The 25,925-nt window shown below is 39.6% G+C and overlaps 1 non-coding gene and 2 pseudogenes across 2 annotated transcripts; 1 reads left to right on the forward strand and 2 right to left on the reverse strand.

The window, feature by feature from the left end:
• Positions 1–10,896: 10,896 nt before the first annotated feature.
• On the reverse strand, positions 10,897–11,871 carry LOC144321608 (glyceraldehyde-3-phosphate dehydrogenase pseudogene; annotated as a pseudogene).
• Positions 11,872–13,495: 1,624 nt separating this feature from the next.
• LOC144322055 (TAR DNA-binding protein 43-like) lies at positions 13,496–25,093 on the reverse strand (annotated as a pseudogene). Its single transcript, XR_013387614.1, has 3 exons — positions 24,637–25,093; positions 15,948–23,465; positions 13,496–15,760 (listed from the first exon to the last, which is right to left on the reverse strand). The product of XR_013387614.1 is annotated as a TAR DNA-binding protein 43-like (transcript).
• On the forward strand, positions 20,192–20,272 carry LOC144322852 (small nucleolar RNA SNORD107). Its single transcript, XR_013388466.1, has one exon. It is a non-coding gene; the product is annotated as a small nucleolar RNA SNORD107 (small nucleolar RNA).
• Positions 25,094–25,925: the final 832 nt, after the last annotated feature.

Raw genomic sequence — 25,925 nt, forward strand, 5'->3', positions numbered from 1 at the left:
TCTATAAAGATCTTGGAAACTAGCCCTTTATCTGATATGTCATTTGCAAATATCTTCTCCCATTCTGTAGGTTGTCTTTTAGTTTTGTTGACTGTATCCTTTGCTGTGCAAAAGCTTCTTATCTTGATGAAGTCCCAATAGTTCATTTTTGCTTTTGTTTCTTTTGCTTTCGTGGATGTATCTTGCAAGAAGTTACTGTGGCCGAGTTCAAAAAGGGTGTTGCCTGTGTTCTCCTCTAGGATTTTGATGGAATCATGTCTCACATTTAGATCTTTCATCCATTTTGAGTTTATCTTTGTGTATGGTGAAAGAGAGTGGTCTAGTTTCATTCTTCTGCATGTGGATGTCCAATTTTCCCAGCACCATTTATTGAAGAGACTGTCTTTTTTCCAATGGATAGTCTTTCCTCCTTTATCGAATATTAGTTGATCATAAAGTTCAGGGTCCACTTCTGGGTCAATATACCCTTATTTTTTAAAGATTTTATTCATTTATTTATGATAGGCATAGAGAGGGAGAAAGGCAGAGACACAGGCAGAGGGAGAAGCAGGCTCCATGCCGGGAGCCTGACGTAGGACTCGATCCCGGGACTCCAGGATCGCGCCCTGGGCCAAAGGCAGGCGCCAAACCGCTGAGCCACCCAGGGATCCCCAATATACCCTATTTTATTACTTATCTATCTCTTCTTTAATCTTTCTTGAAATTGATATGTCTGGATTCATTAACTTTTTCCCACTCAGAAGAAAATTGAATTGGATGAAGTTGCGGAGGAGTGACTGTGAGTGATATTTCCTGTTTACAGATAAGTAAAGCAAAGTGGATAGAACCCATATAGTCAACCAAGACTTTGTTATAGATATATAGATATAGATATATATATACTAAAAGTATATATATATAAAAAAGTATATATATATACTAAAAGTATATATATATATATATACTTTTTCTTTCCACAGAAATTTTTTTTAAGCAGGGACAGTAGGTAGGGGCAGAGGGAGAGGGAAAGGGAGAATCTTAAGCAAATTCCACATCCAGCACAGAGCCCAACACAGGTCTCAACCTCACAAACCTGAGATCATGACCTGAGCTGAAATCAAGAGTCAGATGCTTAACTGACTGAGCCACCCAAGCGCCAATCCACTAAGATTATTTTTAGTGATTAAGCACTTGACCAGCATATAGTAAGCCCATAGGATATGTATACATAAATTTTTTATTGTGATATAATCTATATGCCACCATTTTAAAGTATACAATTCAGTTGTTTTCTAGCATATTCACAAGGATATGCACCATCACCACTGTTCCATTCTGGAACATTTTTATCATCCTAGACTTATTTTTTATTTTAAAAAATTAATTTTAATTTGTAATGGTTTAAGAGAGAGAGTGTGTGGTAGACAAAATAATATATATATACAAACACCCAATGTCTACATCCTCATCCCCAGAGCCTGTGAACGTGTTAGGTTACATAGAAGAGGAAGATTAAGATTGTGAATGACATTAAGTTTGCTAATCAGCTGACCTTGAAATGGGGAGATTATCCCAGATTATCTATGTGGATCCAATGTAATCACAATGGTCTTTAAATGTAAAAGAAGGAATCAGAAGAGTCTTTGTCGAAGTCAGAGATTTGATTAGGGAAGCAGAGGTCAAAATATTCCAGTTGCTGATTTGAAGATGATTGGAGAGGTCAGGAGCCAAGGAATATAGTAGGTGACCTTCAGAAGCTGGAAAAGGTGGGCTTCCTTAGAGCCACTAGAAAGCATGGAGCCTTGTTGACATGTTGGTTTTAGTTCAGGGAATATCATTTCCAGCTTCTGACCAATAAAATAAAGTTTTTGCGTTATTTTAAGCTACTATATTTGTGCTCATTTCTTATAGCAGCAATAGGAAAGCATAGTAGCTGGGAGAGTGAGGGAAGGAAGAAGAGAGAGAGACAGAGACACCATTAGGTAGTATTTGCACATCTAGTCCCTTTGATGATGTCCCAGGCTGATCAGGTGTCATCTCACTTGATCCTGTTGATCTTTAAAAGAACGGTTGGGAGTAGAGGCACTTGCATCATGTGCTCGTAGATCATTTAAAGTGTTTTGCCTGTTAGAGTTCAGGAACTCCAGTAATGGTGATATAAATGTACTAGGATCTTGACTGATCTTGAGAGTTTAGTGAGTCTTTCAGGAAGCTGTTGGGAAATTGAGTTTATTAATCTTGAAGAACAAAGAACTGCACATCTCCATTCCCACCTATTGACTTCAGTTCAAATAAATCTAACATCACAAGACAAACTCCTTGACATCAAGAGGGAAGTAACTTGATTATAGTGCAGTGACTCTGTTTTGCCTATCAGCTATTTAAAACTTCAAATCTGACAAAGTTCAAAAGTGGAACATGAATGCTAATGTAATGTGCTTCTCTTTTTTTTTTTTTTTTTAGTAAATGTTAAACGGTTTTGTAAAATCTCGTGTTAGTTTTATTTCTAAAAGAAAAAATAAAATTAATCTAGAACTTAATTCTTCATATTCACTTTCTAAAATATGTTAAATATTCAATCCTGCTTCACGATATCTTATGTGCCAGAATTTTGGCAATGACTGGAAATTTAACAGAAAATATAAGAAAGCTAATTTCTCCTAAGTGTTAATTTGAATTGACAGAGAGCTGGTGAAGGCTCTGGATTGACAGATTAGGGGGCTACAGCTTTAATTTTGTCTTTGAGGTCATGGTAAAGATTGCCTCATCTAAGCTATCTTTGATAGCTTCTGAATGATAGCTTCTATCTTTGATGGCTTCTGAATCAGGTACCCTGTGCAGAGCTCATAACTAGACTGTTTGATCCTGAATCCTTAGCCTGAGAGCCAGGCTGTTTAGTCATCTTACTTTGGGATTAGAAGGAATAACACATGATTATTTTCAAAAACTGCCAGTCTCCAACAGGGTCATACTGCTAAAAGTGTTGCTGTAGGGCTGTCTCCTAAATGTCCCACAATGTAGGCCCTGAGTTCCATAGGGATGCTTACCCATACTGACTTAAGGAATTTACAGGAAGGATATTGAAATTTGCCACAGAATCAAAGGGAGGGCTACAGAGACTCATGTAGTTCCAAGGATCTCAGCAATTGGAACTAGAAAACTGATACTTCCAAAGTACTCTTTTTTCTCTTTTTCAACCCATCTCTAATCTTTGTGGATGTCTGCTTGTCTTCAACCTCTCCCATAGCAAACAGACTTTTGCTCCATGGCAGCGGGAAAAATGATTGCTGGAAATCCTGGTTTCCTGTATCCTCACAGCACAAAACCAAGAAGATAAAAAAGTCTCTTTCTCCTATTGGCTCTGGCTAAAAGAATCCATGGGAAGTTCTCTGATTATCTCCATTTGGGTCACATGCTCCACCTGGACCAATCATGGTCCTGGAGAAATTAGAGGCTAAGATTGCCTCAGCCTATGTCATGTGTCCATCCCATGATCAGGAAGTTCAGGGTCTGTTACAAGGATAAATGGAGGGTAAGCTTCTTGTTTAGATATACTAAGGATTCTCCCAAAGAATTGACTACAAAAGCTAAATAATAATAACAGTCATCATATTGAATGAATTTCTGAGATGCAAGGAAATAAGGAATCTACAGAAACTAAAGAAGTGAAAGGTGAAATCCTGGGAGTGTTTTAGTCTGAAAGACTCTGTCAGATTTCTAGAAATTCAAGGTGTATCTTCAAACAAGCACACAAAGTAAAGTTAAGGGAATGAAGGATTGAAGCAACTCAGGCCAGCAGTATCAGAGCTGTTATCTAACCTCACAAAGATTAAGGGAGGGAAGGGTTACCAGAACCCAAAAAAAGAAAGAATCATAAAAGAGTAGACCACATCAAGAGAAGCAAGGGTCTTAGTTGAGTAAAACAGCTCCTGCAGTAAAGAATCCAAGTGAATAATTAGCCTAACCTCATTCTCTTTCTCTAATCTTCAACTAACTTTTGGTCAAACCTTGTTGAAGACACGGGGCATGGGAACCCTGTTGAAGTAATCCATTCAGATTAGCCACCTAGGATAGGGTATAAGGTAGATATGTAGGTGCAAACAAGACATTCTGCACTTGTATATTCTAACTGAACTTGTAACCTTTCCCCATCTCCACCTCTTCACAGCATCCAGAATGATCTTTCAAAATAAAATTCACTTCCTACCATAACCCAGATTAAACCCTTCAGATCTTCCCATTCTACTTGGAGTTTTATAGTGAACAATCTCTATACATTATCCTCTGAGGTTCTCAAAACATAATTTGGATCCCACCCCTATCCCTAATCTATGTAGTTTCACTTCTTCTCTTAAGGTCTTTACACTTATTGTTTGATCTTTTGGGGAATCTCTTCCCTGACCTTTCATATGTCTAGCTTCTTTACAGGCCTCAAGTCTCACACTTCTCCTCCTCAGAGAAGTCTTTCATGACCACCCAATTGCAATGTTTGGTTATTTCCTTAATAACACATAATATAAAGTGCACTTGTGTTATTTATTCACTTGTCTACTTGCCTACAATCTGTCTTACCTGCTAGAATATAAGATCATTGAAAATAAGGAATTTCCTTACCTTGTTCATTGTTGTATCCCCAGATACTAGCATGGCACTTGACACAAAGTAGGTGCTCAGGAATTACTTGTTGAATGAATGAATGAATGGTTCTTGATCAAAATGAATTATTATTGATTGAAAGAGTCATCTTCATTATCCCATACTATCTGTCAATCATATATTGATGTTACTGATTTCTTAGTAATGTGCTCTGTCACCATAGTAGGGCTGATATTAAGTAGATATCTATTTAAAACTGATGAAGAGTCACTAGAAATCACTACACCCTAGAAATCCTTAAAGATGAGGAAATGTAGTACAGATCTTCAGGAAATAATTTTGGGGGGGGGGGGGGCAACTATCCAAGCAAGAACAATGCTTTTGCTTGGGCTTTAAAGAAGAAGCAGAGGCTCACAGACTGATCATCATTGAACTTCCTAGGAAAAGGAAAATAGAGGAATATTTGTAGGCTCAGAATATCTGCTGTTGAGAAGGTAGAAATTGTATAGGTATGCTTTGATTATTGTGAGAGCTCAGCCTTACACTAAATCATTATCACAGTGTCAATAAAGGGTTCCTTTCCTTCCTTTGTAAACAACAAGTATATGAAAGGAGAAAGAAAGTCCCTTTCTGTTGCCATGTAGGAAACCAATCATAGAAAGGTGGCATAATTAGAGCTTCTACAAGTCAACTTGTTTGGGCAACAACCTCATAGATTCAAAGCAGTGATGTCATGGAAATTGAGCCAAGGGGATATATCTGAATCATGCACTCAGATAACTGATTACTGATATAATGCAAGTGTCAGTAAAATTCTTCTTTCACTTTTTGAACCAAGCACAATAAAACAATCTCAAAATAAAACAATCTCAATAAAAAAGTAAGACTTTTAAATATTTCATCATACTCTATACAAATTTATAAACCTAAGCATTTGTACTGCCAGTAAAGAAAATACAGAGTGAAAAAAAAAAAAAAAAGAAAGAAAATACAGAGAGGGTTAATCAATTTTCCATCTCAATCCCATTACCCATTGGAAGTTATTCAGTAGACCCTTAACTATTCTGTGGACTTCTGTGTGTGCTAATCTGGGCAGACAAACTCTGAGACTTAAATCCTAAGGTAATTCTAATCAAGCTGGGACATTGGACACCTAGCTCTAGGGATAGAAGTTGACAGCTCTACTGGTAAATATCCAACAGAGGTCACTTGATATTTGTCAAAACCTCCTGACCTAATGCAAAGGGATGCTTGGTGCCTTCTTGGCAGATGCATTTTCCAGAAGTCTGGGAAGAGGATCAGGGATATTAATTTGTGGCTTTCAGTTTATTCTGGACAGAGTAAAAGCAAGTCTTGAACTCCTTTCTCTGCAAGTGTCCTATAGTTTTCACAGAATATTCAGAGACCTGAAGCTCAGAAGAATGTAGGACTACAAGTCCCCTTTGGGCATTCCAGCAGAAGCTTCCTGACTGACTTCCCAAGCCTGTAAGCTCCTCCAGAAGGACAGATGATATCTTCTTCCTGACTTGATTACAGTCCAGTCAAAGCATTTAGGAAGAACATAATGGCAGTCTTGAAGTTTTAAGTGGTCAAAATCACATGTAAGGCTTTGAGTTCCGGTCAGCTTGGCCTAACTTTTTATTCATTCTCTATTTACTGAATCATTCATTCAGTTGGCTGATTGACAAATAAGTTCTGAGAGCAGCTTTATCTGCAATAGGAGATATGGAAAATAATGGATAGCCTCCTTAAGTGGTAGAATTAGACCATCATACACACAACAATGCCATATATGAGCACAGACATCACTTTTGATTTAACCATGGAGAAATCACTACAAATAGAGCAGTGAAGGAAGATTCAATTGGAAAAAAAAAAAAAAAATGATAATAGGGCTCAACTCGGACAGATAATTAACATGTGAATGTAAAGAAGAAACATCAGATAAACAAGGTGTGGAAAGTACCAAGGTATGAATGCTATATAGGATCCTGATATTAGTGTACTGGAGGACATCATTAGAAATGTGTTGGAACTGAAAATCTTTGAATTCCGATTTGGGCTTAATCTTCTAAACAACAGGGAAGTTCTAAATGTTCTTGGGTAATGAAATTGTAGTACTTTTGAACTGGAAATGCCTTTAGAGATCTAAGTAGTGCTCTCAGAAGATTAATATGAAAATGGTCACTGGCTAGATTAGAGAACAGAGAGCCTGGAGGCAAAAAGACAAGAGACAGGAGATAAGGGCTTATACTTTAATGATGACTTCAGAAGTCAAGTTAAGAAGTCTAATTGAGAGAAGTTATGAAGTAAGAACTGACAGGCTTTAGTGACTGATTATGCCATAGAAGGAAGAAGGTGTCTAAGATAAGTCTAGACCTTCAACCCTAGCTGAACACAACTATGAGGAGAAGTTGAAAGGGGGTGGGGGGAGAGGTGGATGATGACTCTTCTAGTTAGGTTCAACTGAGGTGAGCAGGATATCCAAATGTATTTCCACTAAGTGGTTGGAGTTTTATGACTGGAATTCAGAAGTGTTCAAAGCTAGGGATGCGGATTTGGAAGTCATCTGTGTAAAGGGTTCTGCCAATGTTGAAATTACAGTCTGAGAATAGTCACTGACTTCTGAAAAGCCACAGATATTGTGGCTCTTTTATGTGGACCCACAAGAAAATCATTCCCTATGTTTTTGTAATCCCAAGAGAGAGAAAAGTAGGAAGACTCTGTTTCACAATTAGTACTTTTCTTTAGAAGTCACAATAAATATAATGAAGTCAGTATAGATCATGCAGAACAATAAAGTCTATTGTATTTAGTCTTTGTATTTGTCTTTGTATTTGTCTTTGTATTTCCTGTCTTGCACCCAATTGGTGGCCCCAAAATACTTGTTGATTAAATTAAAATGACAGCTAGTTTTGAGATGGTTAATATACCTTAAAAAGACATTGGGAAGCATTTAAAGAGTCCAATTTTTATCCTAAGTACCTATTGTTAAGAATATAGAAAAAGCCCACAGAAGTTGGAAAAACTCTGGTTACTTCTTTCCCAAAAAAATGAAAAAATAAGAATTCTTCCTTTTGTGTCTTAATTTAATCACTAGTAACAGTTTTTGGATCAAAAAAAGAAAAAAATCAACTTTGAGATGCCTCGGTGGCTCAGCCGTTGATCGTCTGCCTTCAGCTCAGAGCGTGATCCTGGAGTCCCAGGACGGAGTCCCACATTGGGTTCCCTGCAGGAAGTCTGCTTCTCCCTCTGCCTGTGTCTCTGCCTCTCTCTCTGTGTCTCTCATGAATAAATAGATAAAAAAATCTTTTTAATAAAATCAACTTTAAATCATTATCATCATCATTAATCTTCCAAGGCAGTGCTTAGAGCAATGCCATAAAATTTAGTATCTCTTTATATATATTCATTTTCTTTGTCCTCTAAATCATAGAAGCAAAATTTTACAACTAGAAAAATCTCAGTACTTATCATTGTCGATGGCAAAAATTTAGAATGCCAATAGTTATTTAACGTCAGTTATTTATTTAGAATAATAAATAAATTTAACATCAGTTAGTTATTTAACATCAGTTAGTTATTTAGAATGCCAATAGTTATTTAACACAGGTCTTACCTCTCAACCTCAAACTTGAGTACATTTGTAAAGTCTACTTCTTTACTTGATTGAAATCCCCCATTTTATCAGTGTTCTATACATGGTGTTTAACAAATACTTGTTGATTTGTATGTGGATCTATCAAATGAGCAATAAGTACACGCAAGTGCACACAAGCGCATGTGCATGCGCACACATGCACACACACCACTATAACTGCTCAAAACAGGGATATTATAAAGTCTTTTTTTTTCTACATTAATTAATCATAGAACAAATACTATTGGTATCATGAAAGGCCCTAGGTCTTATGAAGAGTAAGGTAGCTAAGTAAATGCTCTCTTTCATGGGTGCTTTTCTGAAAACATTGTCAAGATAGAAAAAGAAAAGTTAATAGTGAGTGATTAGATTTACATCCAAATAGATAGTCATTGGAATATTTTGCCCAGGTATGGTCATTTACTGTATTTTTTTTTTTTAATTTATCAATGTCTAGAGCAGACCGGGTGGCTCAGCGGTTTAGCGCGGCCTTCAGCCTGGGGCCTGATCTTGGGGACCTGGGATCGAGTCCCACGTCGGGCTCCCTGCATGGGGCCTGCTTCTCCCTCTGCCTGTGTCTCTGCCTCTCTCTCTCTCTCTCTCTCTCGTGTGTGTGTGTGTGTGTGTGTGTGTGTGTGTCAAAAATTTATCAATGTCTACTCAGAGACCTATCTACGGATTACTCTTTCACTGTAGTGAAAGCCTCCACAAAATGTCTGGATCCCCATGTAAGTGTTAAACGGTGGCTGTGAAAACAACATGTAAGCCTCAGATGCAGCCTTTCATAATTTCACTTCTACACGTAAGGAGTGAAAACACCAACAGCAGCAGCAAGCTCCTGCTTTCTCAAAGGGCTGCACTCAGTCTCAACAGCAAAACCAGTGGTTGTCTCAAGCACCAGGTTAAATTTGTCTTCCCTTCCACAGAAGAATGCATCCAACCAAAGGAAGGGCAGTTTTATAGGGTATACATTTAGTTGTCTCCCTTCTGATTATACTGAACATACACACCCACAAAATGCTAAGAGGGCATAACAGTGCTTGAAGAACAGCCTGGTAAATGTGATAAGCATAACTGCAAACAGAGCATTCACAGGGTTACATGTGAGACTGCATATTCAAGCAAGGTGAAGGGCCGCAGACCCTGTGTTCCATTGCAGCTCAGCTTGACTCGAGTTCATTCTATGGTGCTGCTCTGCCCTGCTGTGGGAACGCTGAGAAGTGCATGAGAAGACTTGGAATCAGCTAATGTAAATGCCTTCAGTCAGAGAAACAGACAAAGCACAAAAAAAAAAAAAAAAAACAGAGGCTTTTCTTTTAATAAGAAACCCACACTAAATATTCCTATTTCTGAGCACAGTCTTATGGAAAAAAAGAGTAACATATAAACCTAGAGGGACCTAGAGGGAAAGTGGCGAAAGTCAGATTTCTTTTTAATTTATCCACTTGTAAAGTTGAATTTAATGTTTCTATATACCTCTCTTTTTTCCAAGGTAAGATGTCGATGCTGTGTAAAACACGGTATGGGTTTAAATGTGAAAAGCAGGGATAACTATAATAACAGTTAACATTGGGATCCCTGGGTGGCTCAGCGGTTTAGCACCTGCCTTTGGCCCAGGGTGTGATCCTGGAGATCCGGGATCAAGTCCCACATCAGGCTCCCCACATGGAGCCTGCTTCTCTCTCTGCCTCTCTCTCTGTGTCTGTCATGAATAAATAAATAAAATCTTTAAAAAAAATAATAACAGTTAACATTAACTGAGCCATTACTATATATCAGGTACCAGGCAAATATTAATTTCTTTAATCCTCACAACAAACTCCTGACATGGCATATGAGCCCTGGATACTTTCCAAAGCACTTTCACAGAAGTGATTTCTGTTGTTCCCTACACAGTGCTGTGAGGGAGACAGGGAACCTCATGGTACCCAAGACGCCTCAAAGACCTGGGGCTGAATAGGTAGGTAGCCTTCAAGGAACGGAATCAGAGTCCAAGTCTCCTGATTCCCAGGGCAGTATTTAATTTCACTGGCACAAAGATGTTTGCTTTACAGCCCTAAGGAAAAGACATCAACCAAACTAATCTTGGTTGAGAAATACCTATCAAAGCTGAATAAATAGAAAGTATTATGACTGCATCTGACAATTACAGGTTTTCTCTTCACTGTTTTTAACATTGGAAGAAAAGAATGCTAAGTCACAAAAACAATAAGGCATAATTACTTATTCCATTATATGTTAAGTAGATTTGGTTTAAGATAAGTTAATTAGCATTAAGCCCCATCTGAAGACCCAAAATTAACTTGAACTTTCATCTTTCTCCCCACTGATATGACCTACCTCATTATGTCCAGTTCCTAACATCTAGGCATTCATATGAGACTTCTCAAGGAGCTAATATGACTCGGTCTTGACAGGCCACCAGTTCATTCTGGCTTTTGTTTGTTTTTGTTTTTGTTTTTGTTTTTGTTTTGGGGATACAGTATACTTTATTGATGGTACATGACAAGCTAGGGCTCCCCCAAGCCCCTCCCTTCCTTGGGGTCTGGGATGTAAATTGGAGGTCAGGAGATTCTCAGTGTGTGTTGGGGGATTAAGGTGGGGCAGGGACTCCCCAGCAGCTTAGGGCCTCTCTCTTCCTTTTGTTCTTGCTGGGGCTGGTGGTCCAGGAGGCTCTTACTCCTTGGAGGCCATGTGGACCATGAGGTCCACCCCCCAGTTGCTGTAGCCAAATTCATTGTCATACCAGGAAATGAGCTTGCTTAGTGGTCATCGACGCCAATGTCAACCCCAGCGTCGAAGGTGGAAGAGTGGGTGTCACTGTTGAAGTCGCAGGAGACAACCTCGTCCTCAGTGTAGCCCAGGATGTCCTTGAGGGGGCCCTCCAATTCCTGCTTCACCACCTTCTTGATGTCGTCATATTTGGCAGCTTTCTCCAGGCAGCAGGTCAGATCCACAACTGACACATTGGGGGTGGGGACACGGAAGGCTATGCCAGTGAGCTTCCTGTTCAGCTCAGGGATGACCTTGCCCACAGCCTTGGTGGCGCCAGTGGAAGCAGGGATGATGTTCTGGGAAGCCCCTCGGCCTTCACGCCACAGCTTCCCAGAGGAACCATCCAGTCTTTGGGTGGCAGTGATGGCATGGACGGTGGTCATGAGGCCCTCCACAAGGCTGAAGTGGTCATGGATGACTTTGGCCAGAGGAGCCAAGCAGTTGGTGGTGCAGGAGGCATTACTGACAATCTTGAGGGAATTGTCATACTTCTCATGGTGCACGCCCATCACAAACATGGGCACATCAGCAGAAGGAGCAGAGATGATGACCCTCTTGGCCCTGCCCTTCAAGTGAGCCCCAGCCTTCTCAGTGGTGGTGAAGAACCCAGTGGACTCCACAGCATCACCCCATTTGATGTTGGCAGGATCTTGCTCCTGGAAGATGGAGATGGACTTCCCGTTGATGACAAGTTTTCCATTCTCAGCCTTGACCATGCCATGGAATTTGCTGTGGGTAGAATCATGGAACATGTACACCATGTGGTTGAGGTCAGTGAAGGGGTCATCGATGGTGACAATATCCACTTTGCCAGAGTTAAAAGCAGCCCTGGTGACCAGGCGCCCAATACAGACAAATGTGCTCACTCCGTCCTTCACCATCATGTCTTGGGAACGCGGGTGACACTGCACCAGAAGATGCGGCTGTCTGTCTAATGGGGAGGAGCAGAGAGCCTCTTTTTGTTTTTTAAAGATTTTATTTATTTATTCATGAGAGACACAGAGAGAGGCAGAGACACAGGCAGAGGGAGAAGCAGGCTCCATGCAGGGAGCCTGACGTGGGAATGGATCCCGGGTCTCCAGGATCACGCCCTGGGCGGAAGACAGTGTTAAACGGCTGAGCCACCCAGGCTGCCCATATTTTTGTTTCGATGGTTTGATTTTTAGTTGCTTTGAGGCAAACAATGGCCATCGTTTAGATTTGTAACTTTTAATCTTATGGTGAATTGTATTTGAAAACTACATTCTAAACTTAGCTTGATTTCCCCAAAGAAGCTCCTCAAGATCAAGACATTTTATATATTTTATGTTTCCAAAAATAAAATTCCCAACATCAGGCTGTCTTCCTGACAGTTCACAACTACAAACATAAATTAACAAGTGCAAGGTTTAGGATCAAATTAACATGGACTTGACAGAACAGGGATAAGTGGGCTACAAAATTTTATTTACAGGGGAGTCAAGGGTCCCTGTGCCAGCTTTGACACTCATTCAGCTCACCCCTCTGCCTGAGGCAAGGAGTAGGGAGTCCACAGAGCAGTAAGAGCATGCCCCTCACACACACACACAGTCTGCCCCCTTCTACTGGTACCTGGACTCCCTGGTTCAGCAGGGGTGGGGATACACAAGTCTTCCGTAGGGGGATGGAAGGAATGCGCTCATGAGAGCCAGAGTATAAGCACCTTGTGCACTGCCTCAGAAAAAAGGGAAGAATGGGGTGGACCTAGAGCTGGACTGAAGACTAGCCCTCCCTGCAGTGCCACAGTCTACAGAAATCTAAGAGTCTGAAAAATTCAAATCTAGTCTTCTAAGTCCTTACAATGGTGTATCCGCAAAGAAGGAGGCTAGAACCAAATATTTTATTCACATTTTTATTAGCTAGATTTTAACAAAACATGATAAATATAAAACCAGGCTACCTACATTAGAAGCACTAATAATAGCTAGTCAGTATATGAAAGTGAGTTGGGGCGCCTGGCTGGATCTTCAGTGGAGCTTGCCACTCTTGGTCTCAGGGTTGTGAGTTTGAGCTCCATGTTGGGTGTAGAGATTACTTAAAGATAAAAAACTTTTTAAAAAATGAGTTCAACCTGATGAAAATGATATAAAATACTCAGTGAGACAACTTTTCCGTTTATCAGATTGACAGTAATTAAAAGATTGATGAAAAGCCAGATACAAAAAGATCATATATTTTATGATTCTGATTTATGTGAAATGTCCTGAATGGGCAAATCTGTAGAAACAGAGGATTAATGGCTGCCTAGGGCTGAAAGACGAGGAGTAAGGGGAGAATAGAGTGACTGCTAGTGGGAACAAGGATACTTTTTGGAGTGAAGACAGTATTCTCAATTTAGATTGTAGTGACGGTTGTACAACTCTGTGAGTACACTAAAAACCATTGAATTATACGTTTTAAATTGGCACATTTTACAGTATGTGATTTATATTTCAGTAAAACAATCTTTTAAAATGCAGTGTTGGTGATCATACTGCATAAAAGATATTCTTTTTTTTAATTTAAATCAGTTTTATTTAAGAATTTCCAACATTGACAACTCTTATAAAAAGCATCCAAGCACAGGACACAGAACTGCCTCAGACAGCATTCTTAGGGGAGCTAACAGACATTAGGACTTCCACCCTTCTGTGCGACCCCCCGAGCTCACTGGTGAACTCTGCTTCCAAGTACTCCTGCAAAGCACACCACCAGCTCAGTCCAAGTTCTCAACCCACCAGCTTCAGGTCACATGAGCACACTTATAGATCAGTAACAGAGGAGAACACACACCATACAGCATTCACAGCCGTTGACAAAGGGGTGGGGAAGTACAAGTATCGGTTCACTTAACACATTCAACTAACGTGGGTTACCTAGGAACAAAACTCACTGAAAGTCTTCCAACAGATGTGGATGTCCTTTGAATGCAAAAACATTCGTACATTATTTGCTATCATTGCTCTATGCACACTCTCTCACCAAAGCCACAGGATTGAGAGACACATCTTGCCAAGTTAAAAAATATCCATTATGCACCACCAAGTCTCTGCACGCGCTGTCGCCTTTTCTTGCTCATACTCGCCTTTCATACCTCGGTACCACCATCAATCCCACACAAGGTTTCAAAAGTTCAAACAGCCTTCTGGATCCATATCACAGCCTTGCATTCACAGCGTTGATACGACTCCATGAAATAAAGAGTAGCAGATAAAAATGGGACACCCACCGTCAAAGACGCGGCCTGTGCAGCATGCTGACGGGTTCTTGAATGAGAAAGCATGCAGACAGAAGAAGTATTCCTATGGCAGAACATTTACAGCACTACTTTCAATGACGTGCTTCTTCCATAAACATTTGAAATGAGATGAACTGCAGAGATTAAATGAAAGCTTCATATTGTACTTTTGCATGTGAAGGGAGACAGGTGTTAAAAAAACAAAAACAAAAGAACCAAACACTGTGACACCATGATCTCCAAAAAGGAGATTTTCCTAAGGGAAAAATCCATATGGTGGGGTTCAAATTAAAACAAGGAGAAAAGAATGTAGTTCTAATCAATGGTTTCCATTTGAACATGCAAAGAATTCACTTGACAAGTCCAGGGATAAAAGATTACAGGAGAAACCTTTTGATATCAATTGTAGTGCGTTGGTTTTTACCCATCAGGCAAACAGCAGTTCACTTTCAAACACTCAATATTTCAACCCTTTATGTAACAAAACTTATAAAATTCCTTTAGCTTTTCCTCTTTTTCTAAAAAAAAAATGTCAAAAATACTGCTGAATATACTCCACACTGAACAAACCAATTTTGAAAATTCTTAGTACATACGTATTTTACAACATATTTACCACGTGTTTAGAAAAATTTGAATTCCCAACAGTCTCTACCAACCCCACTGTCTACATCCCCCAGCCAGAGGATTTAGGATCCATGCTTGAGCCAAAGCCTCCATTAAAACCGCTGCCTGACCCTGCATTTGATGCGGATCCCCAACCAATCGCTGCACCTGAATTAGAACCGCTATAGGAATTATTTCCAGAACCAAAGACCTGAATTGGCCCCCTCTGCATGTTGCCTTGGCTTTGGTTGTTACCTGATGGGCCTGACTGGTTCTGCTGACTGGCTAACATGCCCATCATGCCCCAGCTGCTCTGCAGCGCTGCCTGGGCCGCAGCCGTCATACCTGGATTAATGCTAAAAGCACCAAAGTTCATCCCTCCACCCATATTACTACCTTGATTGTTTCCCAAACCAGCTCCACCCCCTCTACTGTTACCAAATCCACCCTGATTCCCAAAGCCACCTGGATTACCACCAAATCTTCCACTTCTGTCTATTGCTATTGTGCTTAGGTTCAGCATTGGATATATGTACGCCGATTCCTTTAATGATCAAGTCCTCTCCACAAAGAGACTGGGCAACCTGATCATCTGCAAATGTGACAAAGGCAAAGGCCCTGAAGGGTTTGAGGATGAAGACGTCTGCCACTTCTCCGTACTGGCAGAAGAACTGCCGCAGCTCCTCGGCGGTCATGTCCTCCGTACAGCGCCCAACAGACACCTTCTTACTTCTCAGAGGCTCATCTGGGCTTTGCTTGGAATTAGGAAGTTTACAATCCCACCACCGTCCATCTATCATATGTCGCTGTGACATTACTTTAACCTGGGTTTCATACTCCGTAGAGCGAACAAAGCCAAACCCCTTTGAATGACCAGTTTTAACCTCTTTCTTGACCTGAACCATAAGAACTTCTCCAAAGAGGGATCCCTGGGTGGTGCAGCGGTTTAGCGCCTGCCTTTGGCCCAGGGCGCGATCCTGGAGACCCGGGATCGAATCCCACGTCGGGCTCCCGGTGCATGGAGCCTGCTTCTCCCTCTGCCTGTGTCTCTGACTCTCTCTCTCATTCTGTGTGGCTATCATAAATAAATAAAAAATAAAATTAAAAAAAAAAAACAAAGGTACTAAAATATTCTTTTAGATCCCGTTCAGTGGTTTTCCATGGAAGACCCAACACTATTAAATCAGAAGTTTTCTGGACAGCTCTTTTCACTTTCACTGCTGAAGAAGCATCTGTCTCATCCATTTTTCTTTTGTTATCTTTGGGGTAGTTGACCCCGTGCACCAGGTCGCCCCAGCCGGCGGCGGGGCCGTGCAGGATCCCCTCCGCCCGCCGCACGCCCCGCAGGCACTGGGACGCCGGTTCCGGTAGCGCAGCCCGCACGCCCCGGGCAGCTGGGCGGCGACGGTGGACAGCAGCACCGTGCGGTCACCCTCCGACGGGGTCTCGGTGGGCTCGTCGTTCTCGTCCTCCGTCACCCGAATGGACTCGGACATCTCTTTATTTCTCCGCGAGCCCGCGGCTGGGAAGCCCGACGGGGAAACCCGAGCAGCCACCGACCCGCGAGCAGCCCCGCGACCGCTTCGCTCCCACAAAATCCATAGAAGATATTCTTAGATACTGCTAGAAATACGCAACCTTTAAAGAAGATTATTTCTTTCAAAATATAATATGCACACATGTTTTGACATGAAATCCCAAATCTAGACCTCTCTTCTATTGGTGCATATTTGCACATATTTGCAAAGATCTATACAAAGATGTTGTAATAGTTAAATATAGAAATCAACCTAAATGGTCATCAGTTAGAGAACAACAATACCATCGTATGTTATGGTGCTTTCATACTCCCGTTAAAGAATGAAATTCTTTGTTTTGTTTTGGGAAGTATGTCTATTCGTGATGCCAAATTTTTTAATTTGTTCAACTACAAGAAAGGAAAGATATCTACAATTTTGAGCCTACTTATTTTCCATTACATAGCAGGAGAATTTACATAATTTATAGATCAGTGTATTACTATAAAATGAGTGAGATCGTAGGACGCTTGGGTGGCTTAGTTGGTTAAGCGTCTGACTCTTCATTTTGGCTCAGATCATGATTTCAGGGTCTTGAGATTGAACCCCACATCAGGCTCCACACTCAGTGCAAAGTCTGCCTAAGCTGCTCTCCCTCTGCGCCTCCTCTCTTTCTCTGTCTCTCCCTGTCTCTCTCAAATAAATAAATAAATCTTTTAAAAAAAATAAGGTGAATGAGACGATATTAATGGATTATCAGAGGCTCGTGAAAATTTTTAATTTCCTGAACAAATACAATTCCCTAGAGCAAATTACAATTTCCTGTAAAGAGCCTATTTTGTATTTTCTTAAATTTACAGGTTATAACCTTTATCACAAAAATTTAAAACATAGTATAATTGTGTTTGCAGGAAAAGAACATCAAAATCAACCTTCAAGAACTTTGTCTTAGCTTCAGGTTTTGTCTGCTGTGTTCTTGAGATAACCAATTCTAAGCGCACTTCCTTCTTTTTGGAAATTAACCTGATAAGTAGCTTCTTCCTCTTTTTTTTTCCCCCTTGATATTTCTTTACCATTGAGATTTGGAAAGTTTCTCTTTTTTTTTTTTTCTTATTTTAACCAAAGCTGAACTTCTGCTGAATAATTTTTTGTCCACCTAACATGATACCACGGAGCAAATTTGTTTAAATTTTAACTAATCATTGTACATTGGTATAGAAAGATCTTTAAGATATATTGTTCAGTGAAAAACATATGTGTATATATATGCTTAGAACTTGGAGTGAGAAGGAATTGAGATGAGTGGATTGTATTTTTACTCCATATACACCCAAGTAAACACTTTTAAAAATATTTTATTTATTTATTTGAAAAAGAGAAAGAGAGTGAGAGAGAATGAGAGCAGGGTGAGGGACAGAGGGAGAGGTAGACACCCTCCTCCCACCCCACTGAGCAGAGAGCCCTACAGGTGCAGGGTGCAACCCCGGACTTCCGAATCATGACCTGAGCCAAAAGCAAACACCTAAATGGCTAACCCACCCAGGCACCAGTTGTTTGACACTTTTATAATGTGCATTAATTCATGAATTTCACGTATAATCTCTGATGTAGCTGAATAGATTATCCCAGGAGGAGACCCCCATGTGACTCAAGAAGAGGATTCACTCACCCTAACTATAAATGACTGAGTAGTTATTCAGCCCTCTAGATTTTTCATATTTTTAGTGATGATACTCACTAATATAAGTTAATTTTCATTTTTTTAAAGATTTTATTTATTCATGAGAGACACACAGAGAGAGGCAGAGACATAGGCAGAGGGAGAAGCAGGCTCCCTGCAGGAAACCCAATGCCGGACTCGATCCTAGGACCCTGGGATTATGACCTGAGCGAAAGGCTCAACCACTGAGCTACCCAGGTGCCCCCAAGTTAATTTTCATTTTGTGGAATTTCATGCAGTTAAAAAAATGAAGTAAAACACTGAGAAAAATGGGGCATCGGAGGAACTTTAAGAGTTTTTAGAAGTATGGTTAAGGCCAGGAGCCTCAATCTTTGTCTGCTTTTCCCACCTGCTGCTCTATTTCTTATGACCCCAGAGATAAACTGACAATCCAAATTCTACCACAGGTGATAAGGTTCTCATAGTCAAAGCAGGGTATGTGTGCCTGTGCACACATGTCTTTATAAAACACTTATAATTAGAATCATCATTTTCCTCCAAAAGTTTAGTAATACATTTCAGCCATCTGAGAAACAAAGACACATCCTATCCTTAACCCAACTCTGTTCATCATTCAGCTAAGCAAGTGTTCATATGCTAAAAGAAAAAAAAAATGCAATCACATTTTCAAGATGGTAAAGAAAACTATTCAAAGGGGGCTGCAACAAAGGAGTTCTGTAGGTGGGGAGAGAAATCAGGCTCAACTCCAAATACAGCAAGGAAAAGTGGAAATGTATTGCCAATGAGCAAGGTTGGGTGGGAGGACATGGGTTGGGTGAATGGAGAATTATTAAGAGAAAATATCAGGGGTAAGAGAAGATTCTGGCTAAGCCCATCTAACAGGATACTTGCTGGAGGCAGGCCAGAGTGATGGGACCATCTGGGGAACAGTGGAGGATGAGGAACCCAAACAGATATCGAGGGTGATCAGCTATGGAAGGTGGGAGAGTCTGCCTAAACCAACTTGACAGGATTCTTGCTAAAATTAGGTAATGCAGAGAAAGACACAGAAGTCCAAAAATCAGGACCAGGTGAAGAAAGAGTTCCAATGAACCTGACTAAAGTGTGGTCAAGGGTAGACTCTGTCACATACATTATCTGCAAAAAAAAGAGTGAGATTCCTAAAATCCTTGCATTCCGTGATAAGCCAAGAATAACAGGCACACCCTGGTTTTCTTTGTCAAAACACAAGCATCTTTCTTTTTTTTTAAATCAAAACTGAACTAAATGCCATCTGCGTCGAATTTTTGACTGCCATATATACTCAGCTACAACTGGTTTGTTCTCTCAATTTAGTGAGCCATTACTCCTGAAACCTGGACTCTCTTGCAAACAGTGCAAGGAAAAAAACCCACAGACACACACACACACATACACACACACACACACACACACACACACACTTTATTTATCGCTAAAATATGTCTCTAAGGTTTTTATCTAATACACCAAAATGATATTCTTGCATGTAGGACTTCCTGCCCAAGACCTAATTGATGCTTATTGTACAGGAAGCAAAGTCTATTCCCTAAGGAGAAATAACACATTGGCAGACTACGTGGAAGGAATCTCAAGATAAATTTATTCGATAAGTAAATGTTCAGGGTGGTGCGTGCTGTGTAATTGGCAAAAAAAAAAAAAAGAAAAAAAGCACAGGAACCCACACACTTTTAATCTTACTAAATAATTGGCAAAAATACCAAGTCATAAGCAAACACATTTCTCAGCTTCTACCCTGCAGAGAAATGGAGACTAATTACAACTTCCTATCAGATCTATGAATTTTTAGGGCAGTCGGGGTGGCTCAGCAGTTTATCGCCGCCTTCAGCCCAGGATGTGATCCCGGAGACCTGGGTTCCCGCGTCGGGCTCCCTGCATGGAGCCTGCTTCTCCCTCTGCCTGTGTCTCTGCCTCTCTGTGTGTGTGTGTGTCTCTCATGAATAAATAAATAAAATATTTTTTTAAAACTATGAATTTTTAAATGTGTCACCTAAATGAAATGTAATGAGTCCCCTAAGTACATGGCTAATGTTTATGAATAGCACTCATCAAAAGTACAACTGTACCATGTAAATGGCTTACTACAACTTCTAATTGAATACTACACCCTCAAAAAAGAAATAGGTTCATGATGACACATGACCTTGTCTGAACATAATGATTTCAAAATTTGAGCTTAAATTCTCCTTGTTTTTTTTTTAATTTTTTATTTATTTATGATAGTCACACAGAGAGAGAGAGAGAGAGAGGCAGAGACATAGGCAGAGGGAGAAGCAGGCTCCATGCACTGGGAGCCTGACATGGGATTCGATCTAGGGTCTTCAGGATCGCGCCCTGGGCCAAAGGCAGGCGCAAAACCGCTGCGCCACCCAGGGATCCCCTCTCCTTGTTAAATAAAACAAGCCTGCGTGTACTCAGATGGGATTATTCGGAGATGAGGGCCTTTGCCCACAGTTCCTATTGAAGTCAAAGAAAGGTGCTTTGTCTTCAAATTATATTTATCTTTTCATGGTAAAGTTGTTTTACTCAGTGTCTTGCAATTTTTATTTCTGGGTGCTACTACTAGCTTATTAAAAAAATGTAAAACTTCTGCTTTTTAAAAAACTACCTTATATTTGAAAATATAATTAGACATTTAGTCTTAGACATTTATATTATTTCTTATAATGTCTGACATTTTTTTTTAATTTTTATTTATTTATGATAGTCACACAGAGAGAGAGAGAGGCAGAGACACAGGCAGAGGGAGAAGCAGGCTCCATGCACCAGGAGCCCGACGTGGGATTCGATCCTGGGTCTCCAGGATCACGCCCTGGGCCAAAGGCAGGCACTAAACCGCTAGGCCACCCAGGGATCCCTTGTCTGACATTTTATATATGAAATCAGACAAATAGTATTGAGAAAGTTTATTTCTATAAACCTTTTTTATTTGCCTATATCCCTACATCCGAAGACCTGCTGCATAATACGAAGAAAAAAGTTACTTTTAACATATGACATTTAAAGTTTTTGTGGTATTCTCTTACAGTTATTATTTCACTTTTCTTAAAAGTATTACTATGTGTCTTATATTTTTATATTATGGCTCATATTATAAACTCTATATTTCTTAATAGTGTTTCATTGTGTAAAATTGACCAGATTCACAAAAAAAAAGCTACTCTCTGAAATTTGTGTGTTTTCATGCTTCATCATATTGTTTTTGGCTTTTAAATAAATATTATATGGTTTACAGCAAAAAAGAAATACTCTTTTTTGGAAAATTAACAGTGTACTAACAAACCATAACTATGTTAAAGCCTTCTTGGCTCCACTTGAGTACTTCCTAAGGCCCATTCTCCCAATTTGCAATCCAAGCAGAAATTCTCTAACTGTATGTTAGGCATTCAGGAAAACTAAAGCAGTCCACAAAACTTCCAGGGATGATTCCCTGGAAATACACACTGGAATTCTATTCAGCCTTAAAAAGAAGTATATTTTAACACAAGCTAAAACATGCATGAATCTTAAGGACATTATGCTAAGTCAGACACAAAATAAGTGAGATACAAAAAGACAAATACTCTATGATTCTATTTATATGAGATACCAAAAGTAGTCAAATTCATAGACACAGGAAATAGAATGGTGGTTGCCAGGAGTTGAGGATAGGAGGAGTGGGGACTTAGTAAGTATAGAGTTCCAGTTTTTTGCAAGGTAAAAATTCTGGAATTACTTTCACAGCATTGTAAATAAACAGTAATACTGAACTGTACACTGAAAAATGATTAAGATAGTAAATTTTGTGTTACATGTATTTTACCACAGTTAAAAGTAAAATTTAGGGTAACCTCAACCCTTGATATCAGCTTAGGTCACAATCTCAGGATCCTGCTATTGAGTCCCATGGGCTCCGGGCTGAGCATGGAGCCTGCTTAAGATTCTCTCCTTTTCCCTCCATCTCTCCCGCTCACATGTGTGCTCTCTCTCCCTCTTTAAAAGAAAAGAAAAAAGTAAAATTTCAAAAAAAATCAAAGGAATTATAATCTCAATTTCCTGACTTTCATAATATATTATCATCATATAAGATAATACCATTGAGAAAAAAAAAAAAAGGTAATACCATTGAGGGAAACTAGGTGATGGATACCTAGAACCTCCCTGTACTATTTTGCAACTTCTGGCGAATCTAAAACAACGTAAAAATTAAAAAGGTCAGTTTTCTTTATAATACTCAAAAGTCATCAAAGTCAACACTTCCTGATTATTTTACTACAATCTGTAATTTTCTATATCCTTTATGTTATTTATATATATTATACTTGTATGGTGGAAACATTATATAATATTATGCTACTGCATATCTCCTCTCAACTTCACTTTCAATTGGCAGCTTGAAATTGGCCCTGGTGGGAGTACTTATGCCACAAAGATCAGCCAACTCTACAAATCAAGCCCCCCGCCCAATAATCCCCAGCCAGTTGTTAAGCCTTTACCAGCAGCCCAGTGTCCAGGTGTCCTCAGGATTAAAATTAGGTTAATTTTAAGATGAAGTCCTGTGCATATGAGAGGAGCAGACAAATAAGGGGACTAAGTGACCTTGGGCAGATGCTTAGAAACTTCAGAGTTGGGCAAGTACAGCCAAGGAGTATCCTTCTATGCTGTGTCTCCATAGGAGGCTCTGACAGTTATTTTTATTTGTCAACTTGGCTGAGCTAAGGCATACCCAGAGAGCTGATCAGACATTGTAGCTGGGTGCATCTGTGAGGCCGTTTGAGGAAGAGATTAGTATCTGAATCAGTGAACTGAGTAAAGAAGTTCCACCTTGATAATGTGGGCAGGTATCATTCAGTTGTTTTTGAGAATTTTCTCTGTGTGTGTCTCTCTGTCAGTCTCTCTGTCTCATCTGGGGCTAGGACATCCATCTTCTGCCTCTGGATATCAGATGTTGGAACTCCTGGTTCTCCAGCCTTCAGACTCTGGAACTTACATCAGCAGCCCCATGATTCTCAGGCCTCGAACTAAATATAAACTGCTTTCCTGGTTCTCCAGCTTGCACGTGACAGATCATGGGACAGCCTCCATAACCACAGTGAGCCAATTCCTATTATAAATCTCCTCGTCTGTATTTAAATCTGTATCTATATCTGTTTACATCTCTCTGTATTCTGTTGGCTCTATTTCCCTGGAAAAACTCTTACAAATACAGAGGCAAAGGGGGAACACCTGACCACCAGGGCTGTTTTGAGAAGTGAATGGTGATTGAGTGTGGGAGTTTTTTAAATTGAAATATGATCGACATAAATATTAGTTTTGAGAGTACAACATAGTGGGGTGCTTGGCTTGATCAATCGGTAGAGCATGCGATTCTTGATACCAGGGTTGTGAGTTTGAGCCCCACGTTGAGCATGGATCATACTGGGGAAAAAAAAAAGAGTACAACTTAATGATTTGACAATTATATACATTAGAAAATGCTCACCACAGTAATTGTTGTTATTATGAGTCACCATACAAAGTTACTACATTATTATTAACTATATTCCCTATGTGTAGTTTTCATTCTCATGACTCATTTATTTTATAACTGGAATTTATACCACTTAATCTCCTTCACCTATTTCACCCATCCCCTATCCCCTCTAGCAGCCACCAGTTTATTCTCTTATTTATCATTCTGTTTCTCTTTTTTTGTTGTTTGCTCATTTGTTTTTAGATTCCATCCATAAATGAAATCATATGGTATTTATCTTTCTTTGACTGGCTTGTTTTGCTTAGCATTATACTCTCTAGGCCTATCCATGTTGTGGGAAATGGAAAGATTTCATTCATTTTTCTACATTATATGAGTAATATTACATCACATATATTTATCAATGGACTACTTAGTTTGATTCCACATTTTGGCTACTATGTATAATGCTGCAGTGAACATAGGGGTGCATATGTCTTTTTGAATTAGTGCTTTCATTTTCTTGGGGTAAATACCCAGAAGTTGAATCACTGGATGGTTTATATTTTTAACTTTTTGAAGAACCTCCATGCTGTTTTTCATAGTAGCAGCACCAGTTTACATTTCTGCCAATAGTGTTTAAGAGTTCCGTTTCTCCATATCCTCATCATTTTTTGTTATTGTCTGTGACTGTCTTTTTGATACTAGCTCTTCTAAGTGGTGTGAGGAGAAATCTCATTGTGGTTTTGATTTACATTCCCCTGATAGTTAATGATGTTGAGCATCTTTTCATGTGTCTGTTGGCTATCTGTATGTCTTCTTTAGAAAAATGTCTATTTAGGTCCTCTGCCCATTTTTAAAATCATTGTTTGCTTTCCCTGGCATTGAATTTTATGAGTTCTTTATATATTTTAGATGTTAACCCCTTATTGTATATGTCATTTGCAAACATTTCCCATTCAGTAGATTGTCTGTTCATTTTCATGGTTTCATTCACTTCGCAAAAAAGCTTTTTAGGTTGATATAGTCCCAATAGTTTATTTTCGTTTTCATTTCCCTTGCTTGAGGAGACAGATCTGGAAAAATATTGCTAAGACTGACATATTTTCTTGGAGTTTTTATGGTTTCAGGTCTTACATTTAAGCATTTGGTGCTTAATGATGCAAGGAAGTGTCCAGTCTCATTCTTTTGCATGTAGCCGTGAATGTGGGTTTTCTTGACAGTGGGTTTCTCCAGCCTGGAGCTCTGTGCCCAAGGATTCATGCACTCCCCATCTCCTGAGTGGAGATAAAGCAGAGTGGTCTGGCTTTCCCTCATCTCTTGCTCTTGGGATAGAGAAATCTCCTTTCCTAAATTTGTGGCTGTTATAGGGTCTGTGGACACTTTGAACTTTTTAAAATGAGAGACCCAGGAAAGACATGGCTCTGAACAGGTATTATTTCTGAAATTCTAAAGAAAGCATACACCCTACATGACCGCCAGCTGAAACCATGGCTATAGAAGGAAACTCAGTCCCACTCAATCATAGTCTCTGGGTAAAACTAAAAAAAAAAATAGAAATTTGAGAGGATGAGTTTGGGACCTGAAAAATTTTTAACTTCAAACTTTGAGTTCAAAAGAACAAAAAATTTTAATTTGGAATTTTAATTCCTTTGTACTTAATTGTCTCTGGTTTACAAAATTTGCAAAAAGATTTTATCTTTAGACTTTAATTTCTTTCCGGGAATTTGATAATGAGGAAAGATTTACATTCACATTTGATAAAATTCCATATTTTCAGTTTTTATTATTTATTATATATCAATATATTCATTCAGTCTCATGTGGAACTTCTGATACACTCTGTTGGGCATTGTGACTGTGCTTAGTTTGGAATGGAAAGTGGAGAATTAGTTTCTAGCCTTTGAAGTGGAATATCTTTAGTATTGACTAATAAGTATACTTGCTCACCCATTTTCTAGGCTTCTTGGATCAAAATCTAAATTCCCACCAACAGTCCTAGAATAATGCCCAAAAGAAAAGTGTATGTATTGGGAAGAGCAGTTTTATGAATACAATTAAACAGAATAGCCTGTGGTTCTCCACAGGCTTAGTAGATAAATAAATGAACCCAAAGAACAAAGAACTGGGGAATGTAGGAATGGAATTCCTTTCTTCTACTCCTGGCTTACTTATGGAAGGCTTCTTCCTAAGCACACTCTTCCCTTTTTCCCACTACATCCCAAGAGAATGGGGTGATTTATCTGTTTAGTAAATCTCTGAAGAAAACCACTAATGCAAATTCTTTGCTCCGCTGTTCTTCCTCTTAGAAGCCAGCTGCCCTCAAGAAGCTCCTATCCTAAACTAATCCCCCAGTTCCCTTACCCCTTCTGGATTAAATCTGCTTAATTGTGAGATGAGTATTAGTAAGAACACATGGCTACAGA

Source organism: Canis aureus, chromosome 10 (assembly GCF_053574225.1).
Source record: "Canis aureus isolate CA01 chromosome 10, VMU_Caureus_v.1.0, whole genome shotgun sequence".
In the NCBI taxonomy this organism is placed as follows: Eukaryota; Metazoa; Chordata; class Mammalia; order Carnivora; family Canidae; genus Canis; species Canis aureus.